Source organism: Columba livia, chromosome 2 (genome assembly GCF_036013475.1).
Source record: "Columba livia isolate bColLiv1 breed racing homer chromosome 2, bColLiv1.pat.W.v2, whole genome shotgun sequence".
In the NCBI taxonomy this organism is placed as follows: domain Eukaryota; kingdom Metazoa; phylum Chordata; class Aves; order Columbiformes; family Columbidae; genus Columba; species Columba livia.
Window position 1 is genome coordinate 125,348,525 of NC_088603.1, and position 27,724 is coordinate 125,376,248.

The window sequence follows — 27,724 nt, forward strand, 5'->3', positions numbered from 1 at the left end:
TTAAGGGGGCGGAGGGTGGGGGTAAGGAGGCAAAGATGTGTCTTTGATAGACTAATCAGACTGGCTCCTAACAATACCCGTCTTATGAAAGCGAAGGAATTACGATAAAATATTTTAAGTACATCTTCACTGTCAAATACCATATTCTTTCAGTATTTATTTTACTAACTGTGTTATTTACAGAAAATTTAGTAAAATAAAATTAGGTCGGTTTCATTGCTTCATATTAATCAAGTTTTAGCATTGAAATAATGCTGAACCTGTTGTTCCTTAACAGGCAGAGGAACTTCCAAATGTCAAATATCTACAGTATATTCTCTTTCCCATCCAAGTTAAGTGTACAACTGTAATATTTTTATAATTATTAAAATTGTGTGCTCAGACATATCATAGTGGAAGTGACAACTGAGAGAGAAAGAGCTGATTTTGGTTGGGATCTTCCCACCCCCTCCACTGATTTTTTTTATCAGATTCTTCCTTTTCCTTCTGTCTTGCCCCTTCCTGTCCCCCACTAGAAATCCCCAAACTCTCTACTTCTCTACTGCCACACATTCCATCTTTGACTCAAAACCAGATTCAGATTGCTCCCTCAACTCAGCTTCTGGGTGGATCCACACAAGATGTTGGGCACAATGTGTGCATGTAAAAATTAGGGAAACTGTTCCTACTTTTTATTCCTCTTAGCACAATGTCTTAGGCTCTTAATCACAACCTGTATTCCCTTTTCATTTTTAACCCAGCAGCCCACTCATATTTCTGTTCAGTTCAAGAAATAAAATGATTGTTTCACTGGTTTTGATCACAACAAATTATAATCATTAATGTTCAGCTTTGATTTTATTCTCATAAAGTACCTTATCAGTGGGCTGCAGCTGCTTTCCTGAATTCAGAGAAAATATCGGTTATTAATTATAGTATAATATATCTACCCTTATATATGATCATATGTGTATATATCAGTCTGCCTAGATTACAGAAATGTGCTGGTTCTCTGAGCCTATGGGGAGGGGGAAAATGTGCATGGGAAGAGGGAAAAGTATGTATCTTATTAATATATGATTACGGCTCCTTTTAGCATAGAAACTATGTTAAGCTCCTTCTACTACTTTTATAAATTAAGATCTTATGTTTTGGTTGCCTTTTCTTATTTTACCTTTTCCTGCCAAATAACAAGTAATTTGAATGAGGACTGATTTTCAAAGAACTTTTTTCGAAACAGAAAGGTTGCAGTTGTGCTTTCCAGTATCCCACACATACACATTAGGTAGCTTTCTCCCCTGGAGTGCCAGAAAAAAACTACGCATTCCTTCTTGCTACAAATCTGTAAATCTGAAAAGAAGAGGCCACATGAATAGGAAAGCTCGTTATAGAATAAAAAGCATGGGGTGTTATTAAGTAGGACTGTAAGCCCTATTCTATTCATAGTAATTAAAGGATCAGATCAGGTTAATGTGAGGACCTAGGTCAATAAAGTACTGTAGGTTCACTCTTTTTAATCCATCTCAGTCCTATAGGCTGGGTTTCTGACTGCTCTGTTTGACTCACAGAACTGTTATAAGTGACAAAGATGTGCAGAGAATTGTTGAGAAAAGGTGAGATTTTGGTATCAATCCCACCATACATTTCTGAGCACAAGTGTCAGGAGGTGATTGGGATAAGGTAGATGGCAAACTTTAGGACCAGCTGCTTCAGTGCTATACATTTTTCACCTTGCCAGCTGGTAAAATAACTATGTGAAAAAGTTCAGATAATATTTTGTGGTCAAATATTAAAACTGTAGCACTCTAGATATTTTTTAAATAATTTAATATTTTTCTACCAATTTTTTCCTGGTTTTATATGTGGACTTCCACACTTCAAAAACCCCACCCATTTGTCACCCTCATCAGTGGCTACATACAGCAAGGCATTCTGGTGCCCGAGCTCTGGGGCTACCGAGAGCCAGCGTTTCAGACCAGAGGTGTGCAACCCAGAACAAGCAATGTTCCTGCCCCTGTGTTGCCCAGCACAACAGAGGAACCCATGTGGTTTCACTGGGAGGATCAAGAAAATTTTGGAGTGGAGTATCCAACCAAGCTGTGATTAAGTTGAACTGGAGACATGAGGATAGCCCTGCTTTCCCTAAGTGTAGCTCTTGAAGAAATAGTCTGGCTTACAGCAGGCAGCAAGCATAAATATCTGTTTTGAAGTAATCTGGAGAATTCCCAACCCCACATGAGCTTGTGTCAATCACGCAGGTCAGCTTCACTGGCCAGCAAAAGATTTGCCCCATAAAGCACCAGGTAGACTTTGCAGCATACAAGAGATTAAGCTGATGGGTCTATCTGTAGGTCAAGCCCTACGTAATGACAACACCCCAAACTTCTCTGCAAAATCACAATACCTTTGAGGTGCACAGTAAAATCCCTACTGGCACCTGTCAAGGTAGGGCTTTGCCACGTCTTGCTGTTTTTCTGACCAATATGTTGATCCAAATTTCTCCTGTTAATCAATGGGTAGTGCTGTCCACAAAACACAAAACTCCTCACTTTTTTCCCCTCTCTTCTGACCCTCAAAATCCCTCTTTATCTAAGATATTAAATCATTGACGAATTGTACTTTACAAATCACTTGGTCTAACAAAGGGGTGGCTCCTAACATTACACTTGTAGTTATGGCTGGTTACCAAGTGAAGAGACAGTCTCCACTCATGACCAAGGGTGTTCTTTTGCCAAAGGACTACTCAGCTTATCTTTAACTCCTAATATATACTCAGATGTTTTTCCTTCTACAAAATGATCAAACTATTGTATTTTACAGGAAAATTTAAAATTCAGTTGCAAATATCATGTTTTCTGTTATATTTCAGTAGTCTTTGCGTAAGTATAGGAATTAATCAAAAGACGTATGCTGACAAATTCACAGAACGGCACAATAGTAAGGTTTTACTGAAATCTCTCTGAAACCACACAATTTAACAAGAAAATTCATGTTTATTATGTCTTTTAAATCTTCCCCTAAAATATACCTATTCTGAATTATAAGATGCATATGTGCATATTCGCACATGGCATCCTACTTCCTATATGTAGTTTATTATAAATATGTATGAAATGGCTCAAAACAAATTTAATATTTTGGTTTTTATTAATTTCCACGAGTTTCTGGAGTAATTCTGTGCAACTATTGATATAATCTCTGATAGCTTTGAATGGAACATCTCCATGAAATTTGGAACACTGGGAACTTGCTCTGTGATCCCAAAAGCTATAAGTAAATTGAAAGCACAGAATTTTAAGAATTATATTTTAATACAAGATTTTGTATTTTCTGTTCATGTGTGATAAATTAGTGCAAGAGAAAGTTAAATCTCTGGAGAAAAAAAAAATACAATAATGCACGTTTACCCTCTGCATTTTGTCCTTTCCCTATCTTTGTGAACAGTCTATTAAATCTTCTTAAAGACAAAAAAAAAACCAGCCAACCCTTTGGTACGGAAAAGACTGATTCCTTCAAAGACTGAGGCAGAAAAGAGAGGAAGGAGAATCCATTATGAAAGCAGAGGTCATTCCAAGAAACTGAGAAAAAAAATAAAAAAATAAATAAAAAGACAAAGCACCAAAAATGTTAGTATTTGAATGATGTGAACTCTGGTAAACGCCAGCATGCAATATGGCAAAAATGAATCAATCAGTTCAGCTTAGTTCAGCCTCTGCAACTGGCCATCTGGCGCGAAATCAACCAAATGTAGCCCTGCATATTCATCTTCATTTTCACAAATACTCAGGAGAATGTCATTCTAGGGCAAAATAAAATTAAATCACCATAATTTTTAAGACATCTCTTCCTCTCATGCTCTCTAGAGATTAGTGTGTTTATGTGAGACTACTTACTGCTATAAGGTTAGCAGGTAATTTTGAAGGGGGTACTCTCTCATGTTTAAAATCACACTTCACACATTCAGGACACTTAAGCATATATTTTACATTAAACACTCCTAAGCAAAGATTGCACATGAAGATATTGTGGCTACATGGGCAGATTTTTCCCCAAGGGTCACTAGAGAAGAATTTTGCATTTACCTTCCACAGTCGTCCCCACAACACACCTGTGTAACCTACTGACTTTGTGGAACTGTGCTAGATAGGCCTAAAGGGAAGTCTGGGCGCTTAATCCTTAAAGCAGATAACAAAAAGGAACAGAAGATGCCCAAAGAGTCAGGCCAGAACCAAATATCAGCTGTGATTACTAGTTGTACTGGTTTGGTACAGGTTTTGTCTATATAAATCACAGCGATAAGCACAGGGCAGAATAGAAATCAACATGAAAATGAACAGGAGAGAGAAAATTAAAACAGGCAATGAAAAGAGCATGCGTTGCCATCATATTTAAGATGGAAGCTACACTACATGCAATTCTTTCTTCAAGGTAATCCGGACAGTTGCTGGTCAGGATAGATAATTTTGAGCTTTATCCTTTAAGTGCTTGAATTAAACTCTAATAATATTCTAACTATGAGCATTACCATTAAGTTTATTTGTTTATTTGATTGGGTAAATGCTCCCAGAGATGGGTTAGTTGGTTTGCTTCAGGCTGGGGGTGGGAAGGAGGAGTTTGTTTTGGGTTTAATGTTGTTCATTGCATTTTTGTTTTCTTGCAGCCTTTAAAGTTTGTTACATTTTAGGAGATCCAGCAAAAGTTACCAAAAGTTTGGCTAACAAATTATTTCACAAGCATATCTTCTGATGTTGATAATTTCTTTGCTAACTATTATCACAAAAAAAAAAAAAAAGCCTTAAGGTACTTCTGCTGATACCATCTATTTGCTCTTGTCCTAGAGCTGTCTCTCTTCGTTTGATAAGGGATAAACAAATGCCCAGCCTCATTTGAATAAATATGTTAAACAAATGTTAAACAAGATGCATGAAAAGGCAGTAAATAAATTACAACTTCAGGCTGCTAGGACACTCTAGCTCAACATGGAAACATGTTTCCTCTCAGGGAACATGAAATAACTAAGTCTAGTTAATCTACTTCTATCTATCTGTCTTAAGGATTTAAACTAAAACCTGTCACCATAGAATCTGACAGAAATCCTTCCTCATCTATTTCCTTATGGTATACACAAAACTGTTAACCCTAAAAATGCCTACTGTAAAACCTAAATATAGTATATGCAGTGAAATATAGTTGTACTTACTGGATTTTTCTTCTGAATGTTTAAAAAAAATGGTTTTATTTTGTTCTGTGGTTTTCAAATTAGTTTTCTTTCTAAAGTAGAATAGGCCAGAATTTTATTTCTTTTTGTTTGCTTTTGAAACCTTTATTATATTTAATCAATTGAAATAGATACCAGGCACCGTGAAAGAATAATTTTATTTCATTTTCACATCTGTCTGAACTTTTATAAACACAAAACAATCATGCATTGAACAGAGTATACAACACACACACAAAAAATAAACCAAACACACACACACACAAAACCACACTCCCTTAAAAGAGAAATTCTTGGCAAACATTAGATGCAAGAATCTCTTCCAGTCCTCATTTCTATTCAGATATCACTGTGCTCATGAAAATTGTTACAGTTGTACTTACAATTTTTTATTTTAGTATGTCACCATAAAAAGAAGTATTTACAAGAAATAAAGTAAGCTGTTACAAAATGTTTTATATTTGTTCTTCCATTTTTGCATATCATCATTTTACTGTTTGCATATTGGTATATTAGCAAGATGACAACTCTGTTTTTCAGACTAAAACCAACCATTCATAAAGCATGCCATGTAGGATTCAGAATGCCTAATTCTGAAACTGCCTTTGCCAACTATGTGACACCAAATTTACGTTCTGTCTTCAGGCACAGGAAGGTTTGAAATAAATATTTTGTGCTGTTCAGAGGAAAAGCTGATTCATCACTTCATAACTTCATGGAGAGCCCTTGCACAAACAGTCCGAACTTATCTAACTGGCTACAGCAATGCCTTCAGCAGCTATAAACTACGAGACCAATCTCAGGTATCTCAGATCTGATCTTCTAGAAGAGAGTCAAACTTATGCTAAGGCTGCCTTCCCTTACTTGCTTTCACTTGCCCAGTACTTCATAAGAATTAAAAAAAAACAAACAGCTTGTGACTGCTGTAGTAAAGCTTAATGTTATATGTTGAATACATGTATCTTCTGCTAACATATAGCAAGTTTTTGCTTCGTTACATTTTTTTTCTTGGAAGAAGAGAGATCCTAAGATCTAGAAGAGTGTGTTCTTCCTCCTAGTTCATTTCAACATAGTTAAGGCATCTACTTGCCATTATATTTTTCCTACTTGTTTTAATTGTATGTAAACCAGTACAATCATGTGTAATATACAGTATGCCATATTCTACAAGATGGAATGCTAATGCTCAAAGAATACTAGAAACTCACTCATATATTATAAAGCATGGTAAAAAAGCTGCAGAATATTTTTTACTGTAATTATGGTCTTTTCTCCTTTACTAAGCATATGTTTGAACTCTCATAACTTGAGAGAAATAGTGTTATTCACTCAACATGATGATGCTAGCTTGCTTTCATCATAAACATAACAATTGTAGCTTTATAATTTTTCTTCCATTTAATATTGGTTAGGATTTCTAATTAATTACCCTACATACTCTTCTAGGAACTCTTTGAACAGCCTTAACTAAAGGAGCTCATTAAGAGGAAGAGTTTGCAAACCTTACAGTAGAAACTGTAATCCACATTTTACTAGTATTCAGCCTTCAAGCACAACTCTTACCTGTATCATTCGGTCTTTTAAAATCTGAACATCAAACACGACGAATCGAACATGAAGCTGGATCATGTAGTTGTTACCTCGCACTAGACCCTCATCAACTTTACAGAGAGTGCAGGATGAGAAAGACTGTTGCCAGACATTATAATGCAGCTAGTGATGAAAAAGCATGGAGCGGTACCCAGCGGGACCAGGCCCAGAGCCTTTAATGTGTTAATATTTTTGAGATTGTGATACCGCATAAGTCTATTGAATTTTTTGCTATTTATGTCAAAAACAGCATCACTGACACCAATAGGATGCATATTACTACCTAGGTGATTTCCTAGAAGACCTTTTCTAGAAGTCTTTCCTAAATGACTCTTTGAACGTGAGTATATTTCTAATGGTTACTGCAGGTAAGATAACTCTTGCCTGACCATGTACTAGCACTCATAAAGTGTTCAAACTAAGGATATTCTCAGTACAGTGAGTTCACCGTTAAGTCTTTGCTACAACAGCATGTTAATATTAACACAGATTAGCAAGAGACATTCAAAAACAATGAGAAATTTAAATGTGATCATAAATTACTTCAGTTCTAACATTTCTGAAATTTAAATCATTACCTAATTCCTATGAGACATGACATTTAGAAATTAAATATTAGTTAAACTGCATATAAAATCCTTGCCAATTATACCAAAAGGTGAACAATATTTTAGGGTTCCACACAGCCTTTATTCACCAAGCAGAAGGTGCAAGAAGAAAAAAAGACATTTAAAGGAATCAGATAGTCTGAAGTCAGACAAATCAGGCAAATGGGTTTGAGCACAACACTACAGAAACATTTGAGACATTTCCCCTGAGACCAATGAAATTTGAAAATTAGACAGAATATCACTTCATGCTGCCCACTACAAAAGCTTTGAGGGCTCATACCCATATCACTTACACCAGTGTTATTGTAAAGTAATTCTGCTCAGATGAACAGAAACACTTCAGATTTACATTACTGTGTTAGTGAAGTAAGACTTGGGCCCTGAGATTTCTCTCTTTCATTAGTAATTTATATTCTCATTAGGGATTTATAGAAACAGGAATCTAGGCTTAAACATTAATTGAAAAGTGACAGTTGTAAATAAGTCCTAACAAGATAACTTTGCTCCTGGTCACATTGAACAGAGACCTGCATTTTACAGAATGAAACTCTTCCTTAATATACATATATTTTAAAAAATCCTCAGGTTAGTAAGATGGAAGCAGCTTTGCTGCTCTGACACATGGCTCCTCATGAGCAGACCCATGGCTCCCTTTCTCCCCTGCCAGCTATGACAACTAGCACAGTCTCCACCCTCAGTCCTCCACCCTGTGCAGCAGATGGATGCAACCAGGACTGCGTGTGTGACATGGGAGTACTCTCTTTAGTCCTCGGGAAGACCTTTTGCTCTTTTGCACGGGGACAAGCAGAGACAGAGCCTGTCCTGGAAGAGCCCCATGTGAGCACGTGAGACGTTGTGCGTGATTACATGGGTTGTGCATGGTCATGTGGGACGTTATGCATGGTCATCCAGGAAGAGGACTCATAGCCAGGCCAGCCTGCTGGTCACACTAGTGTGAACCTACAGAGAGGTTTTCTCACTGGGCCAGACCTAACCCATGCGAGCCCCTCACATACCAAACCCCACTGGAAAGAAACCCAAAGGGGGTCAGAGAGGAACCAGAGCACACCTGGGTAGGTTTCGCACTTGTATGACCTGGAGACCAGACACAGGTCACCTCAAAACATGGAGCCACTAGTCAGCCTAGATTTAGGTTAAGTAATGCTACCCAGGTAAGATTTCAATCACTCTATACCCGGTAGAGATGGTTTCCCAATAGTAACTTGAACTCCGCGCACTATGTTTAGTTAAGCTTGGGCAGTATGGCTTAGGTCACATTTCCAACTGAAACCTATTTTAATTTTAAACCAAGGCAATATAGAAGTTATGAGGAAGATATGCTAACGCATGGATGGGGCATCTCTCCTGTGTAAAACTGCAACAGTAAAACTGAAAATATGCCTCAGTGTCAGAAAGAAAAACACAGTTTTAATCCCCCTCTTGCTCCACCTTCATTTGCCCTCCCAAAGAAAAATAAATCCTTCCTAACTCTGGGCATCTTTCACACTGAGACACAATCCCTCATACAGCCAGAACAAAGTGAATTCCACACAAGAGTCTAGTCATCACTGGGAACCCTAACCAACACAGAAATTTACAATGGTTGCATATTATTTTCTTTGAAAAGGAATTCAACTTAATCTAGAAAATTGCTGCAGGCAGCTATTAAGAAACAAAACAAAACATTTTATGTATTTAATGAGAAAAAACTAGAAGAAATTGCCAGCTTTGCTTGTTTGTTTGTTTTTAAGAGATTTCATTCAGGTTTTTCGAAACCAACTAACCAAAAGACAACAAGAGACAGGACGTCCTCTGAAGTTACAAAAAAAGCTTTCAGGAATCTCCTTACAAAATAAGGACTTACTAACATGAACTTCACCTTTTCAGAAAAGTAAAGAAGACTTACAAAGGGACATGATGAAGTTGGGTACCAAGAGTCCCTAGTGATGAACAGGTTGTCCACGTGGCATTGCATATCATCTGCACTTTCAGATGATCTTCCCTAGTAGCCCCTGTCCTGGGGCAAGGATCCTCAGGCTCTCTTAGTAGACCCCATCATGAGCCAAGGACAATTTCTGGTTTGCATTTTACTGGGAGGTCACTTACCAGATGATACACTGAAACACAATATGGTATTAACTTTCTTAAGATAAGCTTGTTTGTTTGTTTTTTTGTTTGTTTGTTTTCTGTTTTCTTTTCTTTATTGGGTTGCTTTGTTTTGTTTTGTTTTGTTTCCCAGAACAACAGTCTCTTACCATCATCTTTTATGCCTTTGCAACATCTTAATGCATCTTTTCTTCAATATCCATCTTTTCCCTCAGAATAGTTTTCTGTTATACTAGTGTGCTCCAGGGTCATAGACTCAAGTACAAAAGAAAAGGAGGAGAAAAGAAACAGAAAACTGAACTATGCCCCTTCATTGAACAAATTCCTCCAGGTGAAGTGCTGCTTTGCCTTGGCACAAACACAGATACACTAAGACTTTTCTCAACCTGACCCGACCAGACAGTAAAATATTAAGCTTGGGATGTCTTATTTCAGCCAAAGCCTAAAAGAAAGGGGTAAAAAAGAGATTAAAAGAGGGAGACACCAACATTCCTTAGCTTAAATCTGAAAATTATTCATGTAACCCTTCCAGCTCAACTAGTAATGCTGTTTCCGAGATTCCCCTTGCTTCCTGAGCTAGGGAGCCCTTAGGTTAACAGTTTCTAGACTTCACTGTGTCCTAGAGAGTAAAAGGTCTTGGAGACAAAAGCAATAGCCAGAGGCACTGAATTTCAATCTCACCTTTCCACTACACTTCTGTGACCTTGAGCGAGTTACTTGGGATGAGGATCTCAAAGGAAGTCAGACACCCAAATTTCACAGATTTCAAGGAGAATGAGATGTCATACTCTAATGAAGGCACTTTTGAGATTTTTCTAGGATTAATAGAATACTGTTCCGATTTTACTCTCCAAGAACAGGAGACTGAAGCTCAGGGACAAAAATCTAGATTTTTTTTTTACTTCATTGGGGATGTATCAAAAAAATACTAATTAAGCACTGAGCCTCCATGGAAATCAAATCAATAAGAATGAGGCAAGGTGAAACTGTATGGGCTTCTGCAAAGCTGAAATACCCTTGTCAAAAGCTTGTAACCACCTTACTACCAAAGTGTTCACACCACCTTGCTTAGTTTACTCTTCTTTAAATGCTATTTTCCTAATCTTTAAAATATTTTTTTTTTAATTTTTACATCTCTAAACATTTATCCTACTTCATTCACTGTCCTAGTCTTTTTGATCTTCTTTTTCTTACACCCCATGCCTCTCTTTTCATTTACCCCACAGCAGGGCACACTCTCCCTTTTCTCATGGTGGCTAGTTTCTCTGGTCCTCTCCCCAGCTCTTCTGCCTCTAAGCTCTGCATTTTATATAGCTACAATTCTCTCCTTTCTCACCTTACCTCTGTCAACTGAAAAATAATAGTCCTAGAAAACAGAAAGACAATATTTTTAAATCAATTATTTATCACAGATTTGTCTCATTTTTTTGTGTAGATCCACATAGGCTTGTACTTACATATCACCCAACTTTTAAAAACTACTACTATGATAAACAAACAGACAAACAAAAAGTGTCACTGCTATCATGTGAATCTCTGGGCCCCACAATATAAGAATGATATGAAGGTCCTTGAATGCATCCAGAGGAAGTTAACAAAGCTGGTGAAAGGTCTGGAAGGAATGTCCTATGAGGAGCACCTGAGGATTTTGGGCTCGTCTAGTTTGGAGAAAAGGAGACTGAGGGGCAATCTCATTTTACTCTACAGCTTCCTGAAGAGAAGATGTGGAGAGGGAGATTCTAATCTATTCTCCTAGGTATCCAGTAGTAGGATGGATGGGAATGGTTCAAAACTGCACCAAGGGAGGTTGAAACTGGACATTAGGAAGTATTTATTTACCAAGAGGGTGGTCAAAGACTGGAACAGGCTTCCTAGAGAGGTGGTCAATGCCACAAGCCTGTTAATGTTTAAGAGGCACTTGAAGAATTTCCTTAACAACTCTCAGAAGTCTTTCTCCTTTCAAGACACCTTGTTTTTCAGAGAAGGACATACCCAGATAATAATGCAAATTTTTTCTACAGGTTTTCCATCAATTTGCTTTACAGAGAAAGGAAGAGAAAGAAATGTTCACTTACATCCATTTTTATATCCATGAGCTATGTAAATAACATATCCAGAAAATCTAGATCTCAAAGACATATTGGTCCCCGTTTCTGAGGTAGACAATGGATCTCTCAGAAATCAACACATTGGCCATATTCCACTGTGAAATGAGATCAGTCTAACAGCTGAAAGTCCAAAAGCTTTAACCATAAGCAATCTCTTTTTTACACCATCTCTTTCCCCTTCCTTCCAGCGATAGCAGTTTATGCTGTAATGTTACTCTGCTGACATTGATTAGCTCTCCATGGAGCAGGATATGCCAATTATTCATGTGCAGAGCTATGGCAATTCTCTTCAGTGCACAATCCACATGCCAAAAATGCTGTTTTGTCTATGCCAGATTTGGTGAAACTCCCCAATTTATTTTAATTAGGTGACAAATTTGAGGAACTAAGGAATTTCAGGAAAATAACTACAAGAATGATAATCTCTTTCTAATTCCAGCACCAATTCCAGTGGTACAGGCACTCTCTTTTGAAACAGAAAACTCATGTCCATGCTTTCTTCTCCTACCTACCACCACAGTGTCCTAATCATGATGCTATCAAAATTTGGCAGGGAGCCAGAGAAAGACTTATTCTGCAGTGATGTTTTTCAATTTGGCATAAATAACTAAACATTCAGTGTGACAGAAAATCACTTCTTAAGTGAGCATCCTCAGCTTCAGACTAGAGCTATCCTCACCTGCTGGTCACAAATTCTCTACTTAAATTTCAGTATTAGATGCAAAACAGAGCTGAGCTCAAACCTTTGTTTCAAAGTCCTGCCCCAGCTCACCAGAGAGTGGGTCAGAGCCTGTCACTTATGCTTTCAGGAACCACACAATCAAGTTCTTATTCATTTTCACTGAAGCCTGACCTAAATTGTCCATGTCATCCTCTGCATTTACTGCATTCATTGGAAGCTCTGCTTTGAATTAAAACACACGTGCAGTCAGGAAGTCATGGACCACAGTTTAAAACCCTGGGGTAAGTGCAATGGCTGGATGACAGCTTAAAAAAAATACGGTAACTAGTAGAAAAACTACATTTGCAACTGAAATTTCATTTTTAAGACTGTGTTAAATCCCACCTAAAAGGGGAGAAAAATTACATCTCTCAGAACTATTGGTTTAGAGGATTCACAGGAAAGGTGTCAATGTTGCACCACTTACTCTCAAGTCATGCTTTAAAAATAAGAGGACCTCCTGGATGAGCTCAATTTGAGCTCTCAGTGTGCCACGGTGACTGAAAGGATCCCTGGGTTCCCTGGGAACAGCAGTAGAAGGAGACAAAGTATTAGTACAAGGTTTCTGGCATACACCATTAAACAGATCATTACTGGAAACCATCTTGGGCTGTGGTATCCATGTTTGAAAGGGAACCAACCTACTGCAAAGAGGGGGCTCGCTGTACTGAGATTATCTAGTGACATGACAGAGATAATTTAACCTACAAAGTCCATATATGGACTTAAACGACTACTCAACTCCATATATGTCCACATGTGGATACTCAGCTCCTCCTGAAGCTCTCACTGTCTGAAAGATGGGCTCCATCCTGTAGGATGTATACAGGGATATGAAGTGCGATTCTGCACTGTGTGACGTGAGGGTCCAAAGCATGATCATAATGATGCCTTCTGCATGAAAGACTACAATTTTTAATGCAAGTTTACACCATAAACCACCTAAGCACCAATTTAGGAATACAGGTGACTCTCATATTGTGTCAGCCTGCTCAGCAGAGGGGACCTGCAGTGAATGCTGTGCAATCCCTGGTACCTGCTCTCCTGTAGAAGCTGTTTACAAGAGCACTGAGCTCAGTTCACATTTTCTGACCTTGACAAGGAGAAGCAGGAAATGCTGCTTCCCAAGAGATTTTCCTTCCTGCATTGCTTGGCAGATTTCAGGCTAGTACAACACCCCTGGGCCTGTGCTCAAAACCTGCAATCTTATACTGTAGCCATTTCCACAAACACCGTTCATTCAATACCTCATTTTTATCCACCTTCAAACACTGCCTGCCTTCCCATGGTATTTCCTAGTTGGTAAATTCCCTTCTTCAACCTTAAACCCTGTGTTGAACCATCCCTACAAGACCCCAGGTGGCCACACCTGCCAACAGCACCATTTCCACAGCAATACAGGTGCAGGGAGATTTAATTTGGTCAGCTAATAATAACTTCATGCAGCAACAACAAGGTTCATGAAAGGCCATTACAAGAGCCATCTGGCACCACTGTCCCACACACGATGCTTACTGGAGATAAATCAGCTGATCACAGTGAATACAGTCCTTTTGCTCAGAATCTTGGACTAATTTCAAGTAGTCAACACAGCACTGTATTTATCAGTTCAGTGTTTGTCACTTTAAACATCAGCCTTTGCCCAGAGTTAGCACCATGCAAGTTCTTAAGGTGGGAGAATTGCCCCTGCTTGGTTTCTTTCTTTTACCTACCACTGGACACTGTGGACCCTTGACACTTTTTACATTGTCACATTAACTAGGTTAAATCATACCAACTTCTCATAGTTGGGCTATCAATGTAGTCTTTTTGATTTGGTATGACTACAGTGAAGTTAAAAATATTATTACTGAAAAATATGGTAATTAGTACTCACCTAGACCATGCAACGAAGTAGTACTTGCTATGAAGATCTTAATAGTGTAACAAATTCTAGCCAAAGTTTGCCTTAAAATAAACTGTTTAAAAGTACTGTAGGGACTATTCACATGATTAGCTCACATTTAAAGTCAGTATGACTTCTTGTATGAAATAAAGCAAGTGCATTTACCCAAGGTATCATATGGGGATAGATAACTGCAGGACATGCAAAAATCAACCTTGTTAGTATCAAGGTGGAGCCTTCATTTCCTCTTCTGATCCTGTTTCTTTTAGTTTCTCCTTTTGAGAAACATTTCCCATTTAAATGAATAAAATTATTAATACAATTTATTCCACAGCGAAGTATAATAGGTACCTCAGGGAAAAAGATAATTAGAGATGAAACCTACCTCACAGAGTTTGTGGTCTACAATGGTTTCCTCTCATAAAAATATTAACATCCTGTACACATTTACAGCCTGCTTCTGAGAGGTGCTGAGTGGACCTGTTAATATGGCAAAGGGGTTTAACTAAGATAGAATCAGGGTTAGAAATCTCCCACCCTAGTTAGGCCAGACCTATCCATTTAACTGATATGGTCATCTTTAGGAAATGTACGCAGGGTCTCACTTAAGTAAATATTGTCTTCTTTTGTCTGTATCCAAACATCTGTCTGTATAATGGTCTGTCTATAGACCATTACTTATGATTACTCCTAACAGCATAACTGCACAGACAAAACTAGCAGGAAGGTTCCTTCTTTGCTGGCCTGTAACTTGTCCACTTCTTTCATGCAGAAGAAATATAATTTATCTAACTGATTTAAACTTTAACAAGTTTAAGCTAAATAACACCTGAATAATAAAACAAAACAAAACAAAAACTGGAAAAAGAAAAGATTGTATTTTTGATCACAGGCCATTTACACATCACATAATGTATCTTTTACACTAAGTGACTAGGTAAATATTATCACTTGAAGTAAGGTTTTCAAGGTTGGTTCTAATGTTACTTATCAAACTTGTTAAAGAATACATCATCCCAAAAGGAAGGCAAATACTTATTCTGGTAAATCTACTTCTTAAGCCAGATATAACAAACACCCCTACTGGATACTGCTTTTATACACAATGTTTGTAGCCCCTTCCCTTTGTGCATTGTAGGAGCAACCACCAGGCTGGTCAGTGCTACTTCCAGCTAAATATCCCCTAGCAGGGTAGGGGGAGAGCAGGCAGTAATGCTGAGAGGAAAGGTGAATCTCCAGCATTCAACAGTCAGCACACAACTGCTGTGCAAGTTGTTTTAGCACCTAAACCTTCAAAACAACATGAGACACTGTTGCCCTGCCCACCACTGCTAGTGGGATGCTTGTGTAGACCTCACACACATGACACCAGCTCTTCTCTCATGCTGCATGTGGTCTTGGGCTTCCTTTATAGATTCCCTTTCAGCCCTCCGGATGGTCTCTGTCAGATCTCAGAACTGGGGGAAAGCTACAGGTCATACCACAGGTGAGGTAAAAGATGAAACTTTTCAGATAGCCATGTTCCTCTGTGATAGCTCCTGCTCTGTGACCTGACCTTCCCTGGCACCCCATGGTACCCTAGATGCTGAAGTCTGGGGAAAGTGTGGCTTATATCATGCTCTGTTTCTCTAACCTATAGGGAGGGTAAACCATACTACCCCTCTTTCTACCAAGCTTTCCCTTTGTCAGACTACATCCATGGAAGAAGGAGGGGGGAAAAAAAGAATCTCAGAATCAAATCTCTGAAACAAATTCTCCTCCTGCCAGCCAGGTCTTCTAATGTCCTTCCCTCATTCTTCATTAGGCCAAAGCAGAGAGAATACTCACTTATCCATGTCAAACCAACATCTGACTATTAGCTAATTAACCTTTGTATTAGTAAGATTCTAGAAAATTATAGAAGAGAATGCATGGGAGGACAGAGGATAATTGAAAGAAACAATTTATATAGGTAAAATAAATGTGACAGAGCGATATTCCATACAGCAAGGCACGAACAAAGAAAAAAAATTCAATCAGATACAGGATATAGTTGAGGATGTTAGCCCAGGGAGGAGTATTGAAGAATGGAGACCCTACTTTTCAGTAGTAGTAATACTAGGAATTTATAACACGAACACAGGCAAAAGCCCACACCCTTCTTAAGGTTTTAGAGATATTCATAGTGGTAATTTTTAACTGTCGTGGTTTGGACCTTTGACAAAGAACTGGTTTTGAGCCTGACCAATCTGAAAACAAAATTTAAAACTCATCCCAACCATTCACAGAATTTTTTCAAAAATTTCTATCCACCCTCTCACTTTGATCCTCTTGTTCGAAGTCAGGTAATCAACCCAAGGGAGGTAAGAAGCACAACAGAGACAGTACCTCTGCAATTAGTATTTTTAGAGTTGAGTAGGTCTCTGGGGTTGATAAAGTAAAGCTGGATGTCCTCGCAAAGGCAAGGGAACTGATATCATTATACTCAGAAACTATTTTAAATCACAGCAGAGTATTACTTTTCTAACCTCGCATCTTCTACTGTTGTTGGCTTGGCTGGTTCTCTGAATCAGTCTCTGGGAATTAAGACCAATGTCTTCAGCAGTTGTCCCAGGCCTCCTTACAGAAACCTGCTCTTTTGTAAAGTATATACACAGAGTTGTTTACTTAGAGATCAAAAAACTTTGGGGTAACTATTATTTGGCACAAAGAACTGACTGGTGGCCTTTAAAAGAAAAGAGAGGGGAAGAAAGGTCCATAAAATTTGGAGGATGTTGACTAGGTTGGATATTACTAAAAAGCAGTTAATTTCAAATTTCATTCAACTAGACTGCATTAAATTATCATGAGCACTGCTTATCTTCCTCCATACATACCATCATCACTGGTACCTGGTATTTCCCAAATAAGTATCTCAAGGCACCCAGTAAAGCTATTAATGGATGTGCAATAGATTATGTTGTCTCTTTCAATGGAAACACAGAAGATAGTACTTAGTGCTTATTATAAATACTGATCCTTGATAAACATAAAACCAATACAATGTTCATTGTACAATGCACTAATTCCTAAATTACAGTTTATTCGTTCCTGTGAGTGATGTCATTTGTCAATTCACAGGATTATGTCCCAGGAATAAACACTAAATCATGATTCAAATAAGCTGAAGTCATTAAGATCACTTTGTCGCAAAAAAGTTCCTTTTTTGTCAGAAAAACCATTTAGTTTTCAGAAATATTTAAATTTAAAAAAAAAGAAGTTCCAATAAAAATTACAGATCAAGAGTGAAGCACCACGCTGAAGCTCTACAGTGGAAACCTCGGGTCATACAGTCCTACTAAAATCCACTGCCAAAAGGACAAGTCATTAATAAAAAAATAAAATATTGTCATTTAACCTTTCATCTACTATGGATACTTACACACCTTGTTTTGAGCAGAATTCAGCATCTTCCATTTCCATTTCATCATAGTGTACTGTTACCTTACTTTGCCGGTAGACATAGAGTACTCAGTTGTCAAGAAAATAAAATAGATGTGACCATTTAAATGTATTGAAATACAATATAAATTAATTAAGTGAATTATGTGTAAGCTTTATCTTCAAACTGTAATCTCATCTAAGAATCACCACCACACACATAAAAGCAAGAAATCAAGAAGGAATGGCATGATGAAAAGGTTTTATTGGTTTTAGTTTAAATGGTAGTACTGTCATGAGAAACAGGCAACTTATGCAGACTGCCGCAAATGAGCTCTAATTAAGACAGAACATTGTAGAAAGACAAGCAAGACATAGAATATATAAACCTAACAGGAAAAAAAGAGAAAAAAAAAAAAAGGCCATCACAGGATATTTAATTTTGTATTTAGAAGGCCTGTTTTTACGTCCTTCCACTTACAAAGATAGCTGTGCAAATAACAAGCAGAATTGCCGAACAGAAACCATGAGTTCTAAATACTAGTAAAACTTTCCAAAATCTTTGTTAACTGACAGATCTGTTATAACTGCAAAGCTCCTACAGGAGAAAATTCTGCCTGTCTTGCTTTCCTCGAAGCAAAGGACTGCAGTACATGCAGACTCCTGCTTCCACTTCTGCAAAACACTGGGTTAGAACCTAGCAATCATCCAGATTTTCATATTTTCTAGACTGAACCTCCAAGAACAGCAACTTGTGTTAGAGCTAGAAAGCCTAAGAGCATCATAGCATATTCCTGAGCTTTGTCCACTGGTTCTTTCTCTCTCAGTCATTTGTGTGGACACAGTTACGTCACATGCTTGTTACAGAAATCTCATGTCTGTAAATTCTGATACACCTTTAAGGTATTTTAGTGAACTATGGTAAATAGGTAAGAGCAGAAGGGGAAGCTGATGCTTCTCAGAGTTTTTTAAGCCTGTATCTTTGAAGGTGTTTAGTCACTGTAAGTGCTTGAACAAAGCTGGTTGGTAGCAGGGGGACTTAAACAGTCACTTCCAATTTTTGGTTTTTTGAATGTATATCAGGCTGCTATCAAATTTCAGTATTTCTTGTAGGTCATCTGACACCCTTATCACATTCCATTTGGTAACACTAGGTGAATTCTTTCTGTGGAACAGGAGGCGAACACCTCCAACCTCAAAACCTTTCCTGAAGAACTACTGAACAGACGGCAGAACATCACTAATGTGATCAAAGGTACCTATCAAACACAATATTTTCATGTACATGCAAGAGATACTGGCAGTAAATTCACACAATACTACTTTTGCATATTTGGGTGGGCAGTATCAACTGGCAGCTATCAAAACCCACCATCACAAGTGAAACTAATTACTGTTGATTTTTCATATACAGAAAAAAAAATAGAATTACTATTTCCATTTCTGCAAAAAGATTACATAAAACTCAAAAGATTAACAGATTAATATGCAATAATAACAGCACTAAGAATGCCAAACAGACCCTATTTCGTGAACTCATAACTTTACAAAGCATTGATATTTTCACATGAGGTATTCAATGCTTGATCTTTCCTAAAGGTAATTTTTACTTGTAAATGTGAATCAAATGCAAAGAATCAAACTCCTCTTTTACTCTGTTTTCTTCTCTAATGCAGAGTATAACCATGTATTTTGGGCAGGATTACAAAAAAGGACATTATATTTTGAAGCCCAGGGAGGAAATGACTCTTGCTGAAGTGTGCATGCCTTGGCTGTATTAAAAAATAAAGCAGCAGCAACTGAAAAGCTGTTTGTGAAAAAAAGATGAAGAACAGATTAAGTTAATCTCACTCTTCATTTTTCCCCTTACATGTACATCCTCTGTGCTTACCAGGGACCTCCTCATTAAACTCACTAGTTATGTGGCTTCATATTTGAAGCTAGTTGCAGTAACAAGAACTTGCATTTGTCCAGTAAAACCTAAGAACAGTGTTGAATATTTCTGCACGCCATCTACCGGTACCCTTTTTTCCCCAAACCGTGACATCTATCATTGAAAAAAAAAAAAAAAAACACCAAAAAACACTTTTGTCATGAAAGACGCAGTTCAGCAATTTCAACCTTGCACGGAGTGCAAGCTTTTGTAGCCAAGCTGGAGCAGGTCTTACCTGCAGCAAGCTGAATTTAACTGCATAGATTATCAATTTTGATGTGTTTAAGCAACAAGGCATCAGATGTACCAGCAGAAGCTTCCCTCCCAGCCTCTTGCTCCTGCCAAGGATTTGGTGCCTCCATCCCTGCACTCCTCTGTGATGCTCATCCATAGATACACAGCTCTGTTCCCAACACATCAGCCACAAACTTCATTCTCACTGGCATCCTCTCCTCACATTTCCACAGTACTTTCGTGAGGATCTGTGAACAAACTCACCCCCCTACACAGCCAACCAACACACACACACACATAATTACAGAAGCTTTTTAAAGCCTTTTGAATAGTTATTTGATCTCTCTGTGCTATAAGGCTTCATAATAATTCCAGACCCTCTCCTTAGCTTCTTAATACTGCCAGCTCTCCCACTTCCATGAGCCAGTGTTTCATAAAGCCCCAGATGCTGCAATCAAGACATCTGCAAGTGAAGCTCAAATCTTGTTTTTAAAGTAAATTTCCAGCCTTTGCAGATGAAAAGTCTGAAAGCACTAGGACCTCAGGCTTAAAAACAGGCGAACGAGCCCTAAATGTATTATTTAAAAAATAATCAAAGCCTTGGAAAGAATGACTCATAAGTTTTGAATTCTTTAGATATATAACACTAATTTCTGGTGAGCTCTTCATCACTCAGATTCCACCTTAAAAAAAAAAAAAAAAAAAAAAAAAAAGAGAGAGGAAAAAAAATAGTTATAGAAGCAGCTTTTAAACTGCCCAACAGACTCAGCCCTTTATTCCCTGCCTCTCCTCCCAGCACATCTTCAGCTCATCAGCTGATGAGATTGCAGGTCCCAAACTTCTGGTCTGCAAGGAGCTGAGACCGTCCAGTTGGTAGGTTGGCTTCAGCGTACTCTTAAACAGAACTGCGCATTGCAGGCCTTTGAGATAAATACCTTTATTAAAACACGGAACAATATCTCCATGAGGGCCCAATGTTGTTGTGTGGAACAGGAGGGAAAACTTGCGGTGTAAGAGTGAAGGTGCATTGAGCCCCTGTGCCTTGGGTTTTGTTGTATTTCACACAGCTCTGCATATTCTGTGTTCTCATTTGATTGAAAGTACATTTACACCTAAAAAGGCATTATATACCTCTATCACAGTTTTGAGTGATTATTCCATACCTGTATTTGCCAAAAATACATTCAATCATAGCAACACTCCAGTTTCTAGAGCAGACAAATAAATAATTCCCTTAGGAGGTAAACTCACATGTCCTTTTCCCCTATATTTAAATATAGCACACTTTCTACTTAATGAATATAACCTCTGTATTCAGTACCAAGGACAGACTCACTAAAAGCAAATAGACACAGATGTTTACACATCCAAATTGCAGACCCAAAAAACAACACATCTGTATGCAAGATTTTTTTTTAATCAATCAATAGTTACACATCTGCAAGTAAATATAAAAGGTGTAGCTCTTCAGAGGTGTGTCAGGCAGATTTGCACACATGTACCGGCTTTTTTTTTTGGCTTTTTCCTGGCAGATTTTCAGGAACTCATTTTATAAAACCTTGATCTATATCTTTTGAATTGTAACCAAACCTCCTCTGAAATTAGCTTACTAGAAAACCTTTAGTAAATAGAATGGATACAGCTCACATTTAGGTAAAGCAGTGTTCACTGGATTAGAGATAATTTATGAAAAGAGTATCCAAATTCCCATGGATATCTAGAACAGTTACTGTAAAATAAGTCATTTTTAACCCAGGATGTACTGCACAGACAAAGCAATATTCTAAAAATCTTTCTACCTTAAAATATCAATGTATATAAATATGAAAATATTTTTAAACTACAAATGTTGTAGAAACACACAGGAAGAACATCGTCTGTTTTCTGAGTACTTTACAGTAGCTACCTCAAGCTTCTTTGATATCTTAAACCCATCTCCAGCTCTAAACTGGCTTTTCAGCCTGGCACATATTCCATGGACAAAGCGCTGATGTTCTCTCCCTTCTGATCTTCACCACCTTAACCCGCACTCCTGCCTGCGATCGATACTCTCCACCTTCCATCCTTGCCAGCCTCACATGCCTTGCTTATCCCCAGTGGCTTGTGTTTGCCTCTCTTGGCTGAAGCTACAAATTCGTATGTGCAGAAATGTCAGTGTTTCTAAAGCACAATGTAAAGATGATGCATCATACTAAAGATAAATTTGAGTATCCTTCCTCACTCTGAGAGCTATCTCATTCCTCCAATCGTCTCATTCAATTCTGTGGGCCAAATTTTGTTGTTCCCTTTGTCATGTAGAGTAGTATCTCAGCCTTTTAATAATCCCACTGATTTAAATGGGACTTGTTCACACTATCAGCCATTAGTAAGAATGGAAAGAGAAGCTGACATTATATAGTAATATTTCTAATATATGTCTTCTGATGGCACGGAACAACCTACTAATGATTAAATCTTTACAAAAATGTAACTACCATTGCTCTTTCTTTTTTAACAAACTAGAAAAACATTAATTTCTGTGAATGGCATTAGTTTTAAAGAGTATAATCCAAAGTATATGATAGTGATGCTATGAAAGCTCAGAATACAACAGACCTATGCATCTGTTTTTACATTACAGTGTAGCAGAAATGGTATGCTATCTAAAAGAAGAAATAAATTATCTATAACAATCTATAATAATCCATCCACTAACAAAACATAGCATTGATGAAGAAGAACACGAATAAATAAATACACATCTAGCTCACCAAATCCACATACAGGTGGAAATAAAATTTAGCTGGTTGAAAATGCATTTCTATGTATTTTATCCAACATTTTCAGGTAATCACAAGTTAGCATCATTAATTTTCAATACACAGAAGTGTGAAGCCACAGGACGTCCTGAAGAGCAAGAAATGAAGGGTAAGGCCTCAAAACATAAAGTAACTTAACATTTGAAATGGTCATATTTGTTGAATTAATGCATTCTCTGTGATGCAGACCAAACAAAAGTCCCAAAATAAAAGAGCTCTTTTAAACAAGCTACAGTGAAAGGAATAAATCTGTTAAAAATAACATTGCAGGTGCCACAATATTATTGTGTATACTTTGCTGCTGTATTTTTAATAGTCACTCATTCCTTTGGAGAGCAACTTGTAAAAGAATTATTCATTCTCTCTGTGCATACATTTTGAGAATAATTCACTGTACCTTTCCAAATTATTTTCAAAGTGTACACACACAGGAAATGATACAAAACTTTTCCCAGGCTACATTTGAAAGCTTGTCAGCACTCAGTGCTAAGGCCTTTAATCCCAGGCTTTAAATAATTTAGGTAACACTTGATTACTCCATTGCTGGAACGTCAAGCTCTGTAAAATCTGAGTAACACAATATTTGAGGGGAAAAGAGAGAATACTCTACTATAAGCACTTAAGTAAAGTACATTTCCTGCAAACAGAATATGAACTGCAGCCTGGTGTTTGTAATGCAAACTGTGGTAAAGCACCACAGATGCTACCCCCCAAATAACACTTTATTCTGGTTTCCACTAACAAAACCCTTTAGTGAGGAGTTCTATGGTGCTGCAAAGTATGATATTCAGAGGGCTCAAGGAACAGCTTTTCCTTAGGTTCATACTATTTAGTGATATACCCTAGCTAAAATGTGCACATCAACTTCAGACAAACAAAAAAGTACACACCCCATGACACACGCACACACATGATTTAGTCAGCAAAAAAAAATAAAATTCTTCTTTACCTTTCTTGTGGACTAATTTTTTTCTTGAGAGAACAATTTCATTTTCTCAGGTAATCCACAGGGGATTCAATAGTTGCTGTCTCTATGCATTTGTTAAATAAAAAAAAAAAAAAATAGTACAAATTGCTTTGTTCTCTTAGGGACATCTGCACCTGTACTGTTAACAAAGTCTGAACTATCTCCGTTTCTCCATTTTTCAGTCATCTTCTCAACTCAAAAAATAGTTTAACCAATGAACTAAACTTCTCTGTACAAAGTTATTCAGATCATTTTCATGGGGGTAAGAAGCGTGAACATCATAACATGAACTGTGTGACAATCTACGCATATTTAGTTACATAGAAACACCAACTTACTTAAGAATAATTAAACATCCTAAAAAATTACCAGAAGACAACAAAGAAAATAAAATCCCCCACCTCCCCCTGCAAATTAAATTATCACTTATGATTAGGTCCTTAAGTATTCCTTTTCACTGCTGCTTTTGAATCCTTTTTTGCACAGAGGAATACAAAGTTTTTCTGTTAAATCTCTTAGTTCCTTTTCACTCCAAAGCTCACCGTTTAGCTCTTTGCAGTATCTAGTGCTAGAAAATCAGGATCAACAACAACAAGCCCACGACTGCCCTCAGCAGAGTCAATAAATGGCACATTTGACTCTCTCTCATACCATTTTGAACCAAGTCCTCACACAACTACTGCCCTGACACCTCATCCATCAGCTTTTAAAGCACGAGAGCAGCGCCCCACAAGCAAACCTCTTCTCTCCTACGCCATCGCCAGAGGTGAGGCCCAGATGAGAAACAGCCTTATCTTCCAATATGGCAAGGATACACCTTTAAGATCAGACCTTGGCAATTTGACCTAAAGCCATCCTTACTTGCAAAACAAAGTCTCCATCATCTTCAGAGCAAGGAGGAAAGAAAGTGAGAGGGAAAACAGGGGTGGGGGTAGGGGGGAAAGTCCAGTCCTCTCTGACCTGATTGGAAACTTTGTTGTGGCAAAAAAGAAAAAAAACAATCTCTTTGGCCAGTTGAGAAAGTGCCTATGGTTGCTCTTGTATTGGGAGGGTCTGCTCAGGGTTTTTCAATCTTCTTTTCTCTCTCTCTCTCACCTCTCTTTCTCCCCTTCTCTTGTTTCAAAAGGGGCCTCTGGTCAGCGCTGATTAATAAGTGTTTTTTGTTGTGAAGTGTTGAATAATAGAAGATGGCCGGTGACCCAGGAAAGACTAAACCTTGTGCTACTTCATTGTGGCAAGCTGAGAAAGGGGCTTTAGGACAGAGACCCCAAGCACTGACCCGCACACATCCTGCGGATTCACTATTCATTCTCACAGCCTTCCAGTCGCCCAGAGCTCCCATTGTTTGCCAAGCAACAATGGAGATTTTGCACAGAAAGTAAAGCTCTTTTCAGATTCCTCCCTGATGTTTTGCATTTGGGGAAACAACCATCCTTAACGGGTTTGGGTTTTTTTCCTTAACTGAATTTCATGAAAACTCCTAGGATTTTGGCTTTTATTCTCATAGCTCAAGACTTTCTATATAAACCAAAGAAAACAAATGTTTTCTCTTAATATATTTTTTTTTAATTACACAACATATTTTTCCTGGTAGAACCACTTCCCTAACAATCTAAGGGGAAAAAAGAGGTTTCTTTTTTTCTATTTCTTAGCATATCACTATGCTTTAATGTACACTACATATCACTGCAGTTCCTAAAAGTAACTGTATTCAAGCATCCTCTTTTTTTTGAGTGGGAGCCAAATGGAGAGTGTTGCTCCCTTAAGAAAAAAAAAAAAAAAAAAAAGAGAGATTGAAATCTCTTGGTTTATTTCTGCCCTGATTAGTCAAGCCTAGCTTTTATCTCCTCACAGACTGGCCCCCTTCCCCACGCTCCAAACAAAGAGTTCACCCGCAGCTACCAAGGAGAGCAAATGCCACTCCATAGACTTGCTCTGATTTACCTGTAGGGCCCAAACCACATTTCTCATTCTAACCTAGGCATTTATTTGCACTCTAAACATGTGGAGAAATAACTCTTGCAGCTGTCAAGCCTTTGGGTAGGAACATGGCTAGAGGGATCAGAGGCCTCAGGATCACAGAGTTTTGTTTAATTGCTTTCTCCGGCCTGTTATACACAGATTTCCATTCCTCTATGGCATCCACTTACACATGTCACCAACTGGCTGGGAGGTTTGGGTGCTTGGTTGTGCCTTGTATTTGTGGGTTTTGTGTCTTAATGTGAATTTACTAAGTGGAAACAAACAAAAAAAAAAAAAAGCAGGAGGAGGTTGCAATCAATAGGACAAATTCCTCTTAAATTGCTAAGAACGGTATTCCTTCACCCTCAGTTATTTGAATTTATAACTGACTGAACATTTTTTATCAGGATCATTGCTTTGTTTCGATGTTTACACCTGCGTAGGGAGGTCTAAAAATGCAGCCTTTGAAGGTGAGGGAGAAAAGACCAGTCTGTCAGAGAAACCTTTAACAACTGAAGGGGGAACAACAGTCTTTATTAAAGATACTGGGTAGCAGAATTACCTTGGCGGGGGTGGGAGGCGTTGTAAAACATCCATTTGCAAAGGCTTTCAGGCCGAAACCCTTTCATGGGTGGCGAGGGGAGGGGGAGGCAGGGCAGGGGCTTGCAAACCCCCAGCTATCTCCATTTGTCAGCACCACAGAGGAGGGGTCGTAAAGCCAGCGGTGTGGAGGGGTGGGCTGCACGGTGGTCCGCCAGCCCCGCACGCCCCGGGGCTTGTTTCCAAAGCTGGATGCGGCTGCAAGTGCAATGAGCGCGGCGGGCTCAGCCCGGAGGCGGCCGCAGCCCCGGGCCGGTCCAGCGCTGGGGACTCCAGCCTTTCACTTTCCTGCCCACCACATCCACTTAAAACGTTAGGAAAGGGAGAAAGGGGGGGGGGGGGGGGGGAAGGAAAGGGGGAATGCAAGCGCCCTGATGTATTGTTCCCCTGTAGAATTGATATGGTAATTCCCCTTGTGAGGGCATCACAAAGAACACCTTGCACTTCTGAAAGACTTTTGTGTCCTGGCCGGAGAAGTTTATTATCAACTAATTAGCAACAACTTCTAGCAATGAGTTGGGTTACATTTTCATAAGCTTTGAACAAACATCCTGAACTGCGTTGTGTCAGGTTGATGGGCTTGCTAAGGAAAATAGAGTCCTAAATCAGGGAATGAGCTTTAATAATTAGTGCCTGCTATATATGGAGCCTCTGCCGATGTAGGTCTTCTTCTGAGGCGTTTGATTCACGTTGCTTCCAGGCTTGCAAAGGACCATGACAAGCACTCCGGAAGGCAAAATCTTACTCAAGGATGACTAGCCGTTTTCTTCCTCATATTAAAGCTCTTTTCTTGCAACCGAAGAGCATTTTAGACTACCCCGATAATGCACCAAGGATAATCACTATATGAAGAAGCTAAACGCAATTAAACATATTCATATTAAATAGTATTTAGAGAAGCTTGTTGTAGGCAGTCTAGCACTTCAAATATAAAAATCATCTGGGAAAATGGAAGGTTATATTTGAAACACTAAACAGAAAACACTTCCAGATTTCACAGTTTTTTGGGTTTGGGTTTTGTTTGTTTGTTTGGTTTGATTTTAATTCCATGTTACTCATGTTACAGTCTTTCCAAAGAAGGAGGAACTGGTCTCAGGACTAGATTAGCTCCATCTTCTTTCTGTAGACTGTCTTCGGAAGCAAAAGAGTATGCTGTTTCCTTGGTTTAAAGTGAAACTAGGAAGAAAAAAAAAAAAAAAGAATAAAAAGAGGGAAAAAATAAATTTAAAAGAAAAATACTTAAATTTTGTCGCTGTAGTAAGTGCTGGCTATTTTCCTCTCGGCTTTATGCAATCAGAATGGAGCAGAAACAATCCTCTGAAACTAAGGACATTCTAAGGTTTACTGATAAGTCTTATCGACTAGAAACAACATACTCACAGCTTCGCTTTATATGGTGGGCTTTGGGCTTTTGAGGTGTGCGATTTGGCGGAGAGGGGTGTCATATTGCTGCTCAAATCAGTGCTAGATTGACTTTGCAGTTCATACGCGGATCTCCAGCGTGGCTTTCCTGAACCTGCCCTGGTCCAGAGGAGAGAGCTGAGGAAGCTGCGGGCCTTGGGCCCTTCAAATACGGTGGTTAACTGGGCTGCAGAAGAAAGCAGCTCGCCCGC

The 27,724-nt window shown here is 38.4% G+C and overlaps 1 long non-coding RNA gene across 5 annotated transcripts in view; it reads right to left on the bottom strand.

Moving 5' to 3' along the window:
* Nucleotides 1–25,620, bottom strand: part of LOC135578643 (uncharacterized) — a 208,486-nt gene extending 182,866 nt beyond the window's left edge. The window contains exons 1-2 of one of the 5 annotated variants that reach the window (XR_010470593.1): nucleotides 24,411–25,620; nucleotides 23,532–23,613 (exon numbers count right to left, since the gene is read on the bottom strand). This is a non-coding gene — a long non-coding RNA (uncharacterized LOC135578643). The remainder of the gene's footprint in view (nucleotides 1–23,531; nucleotides 23,614–24,410) is intronic. The other 4 variants (XR_010470596.1, XR_010470592.1, XR_010470594.1 and 1 more) reach the window with 4 other exon arrangements.
* Between the last annotated feature and the right edge of the window lie 2,104 nt (nucleotides 25,621–27,724).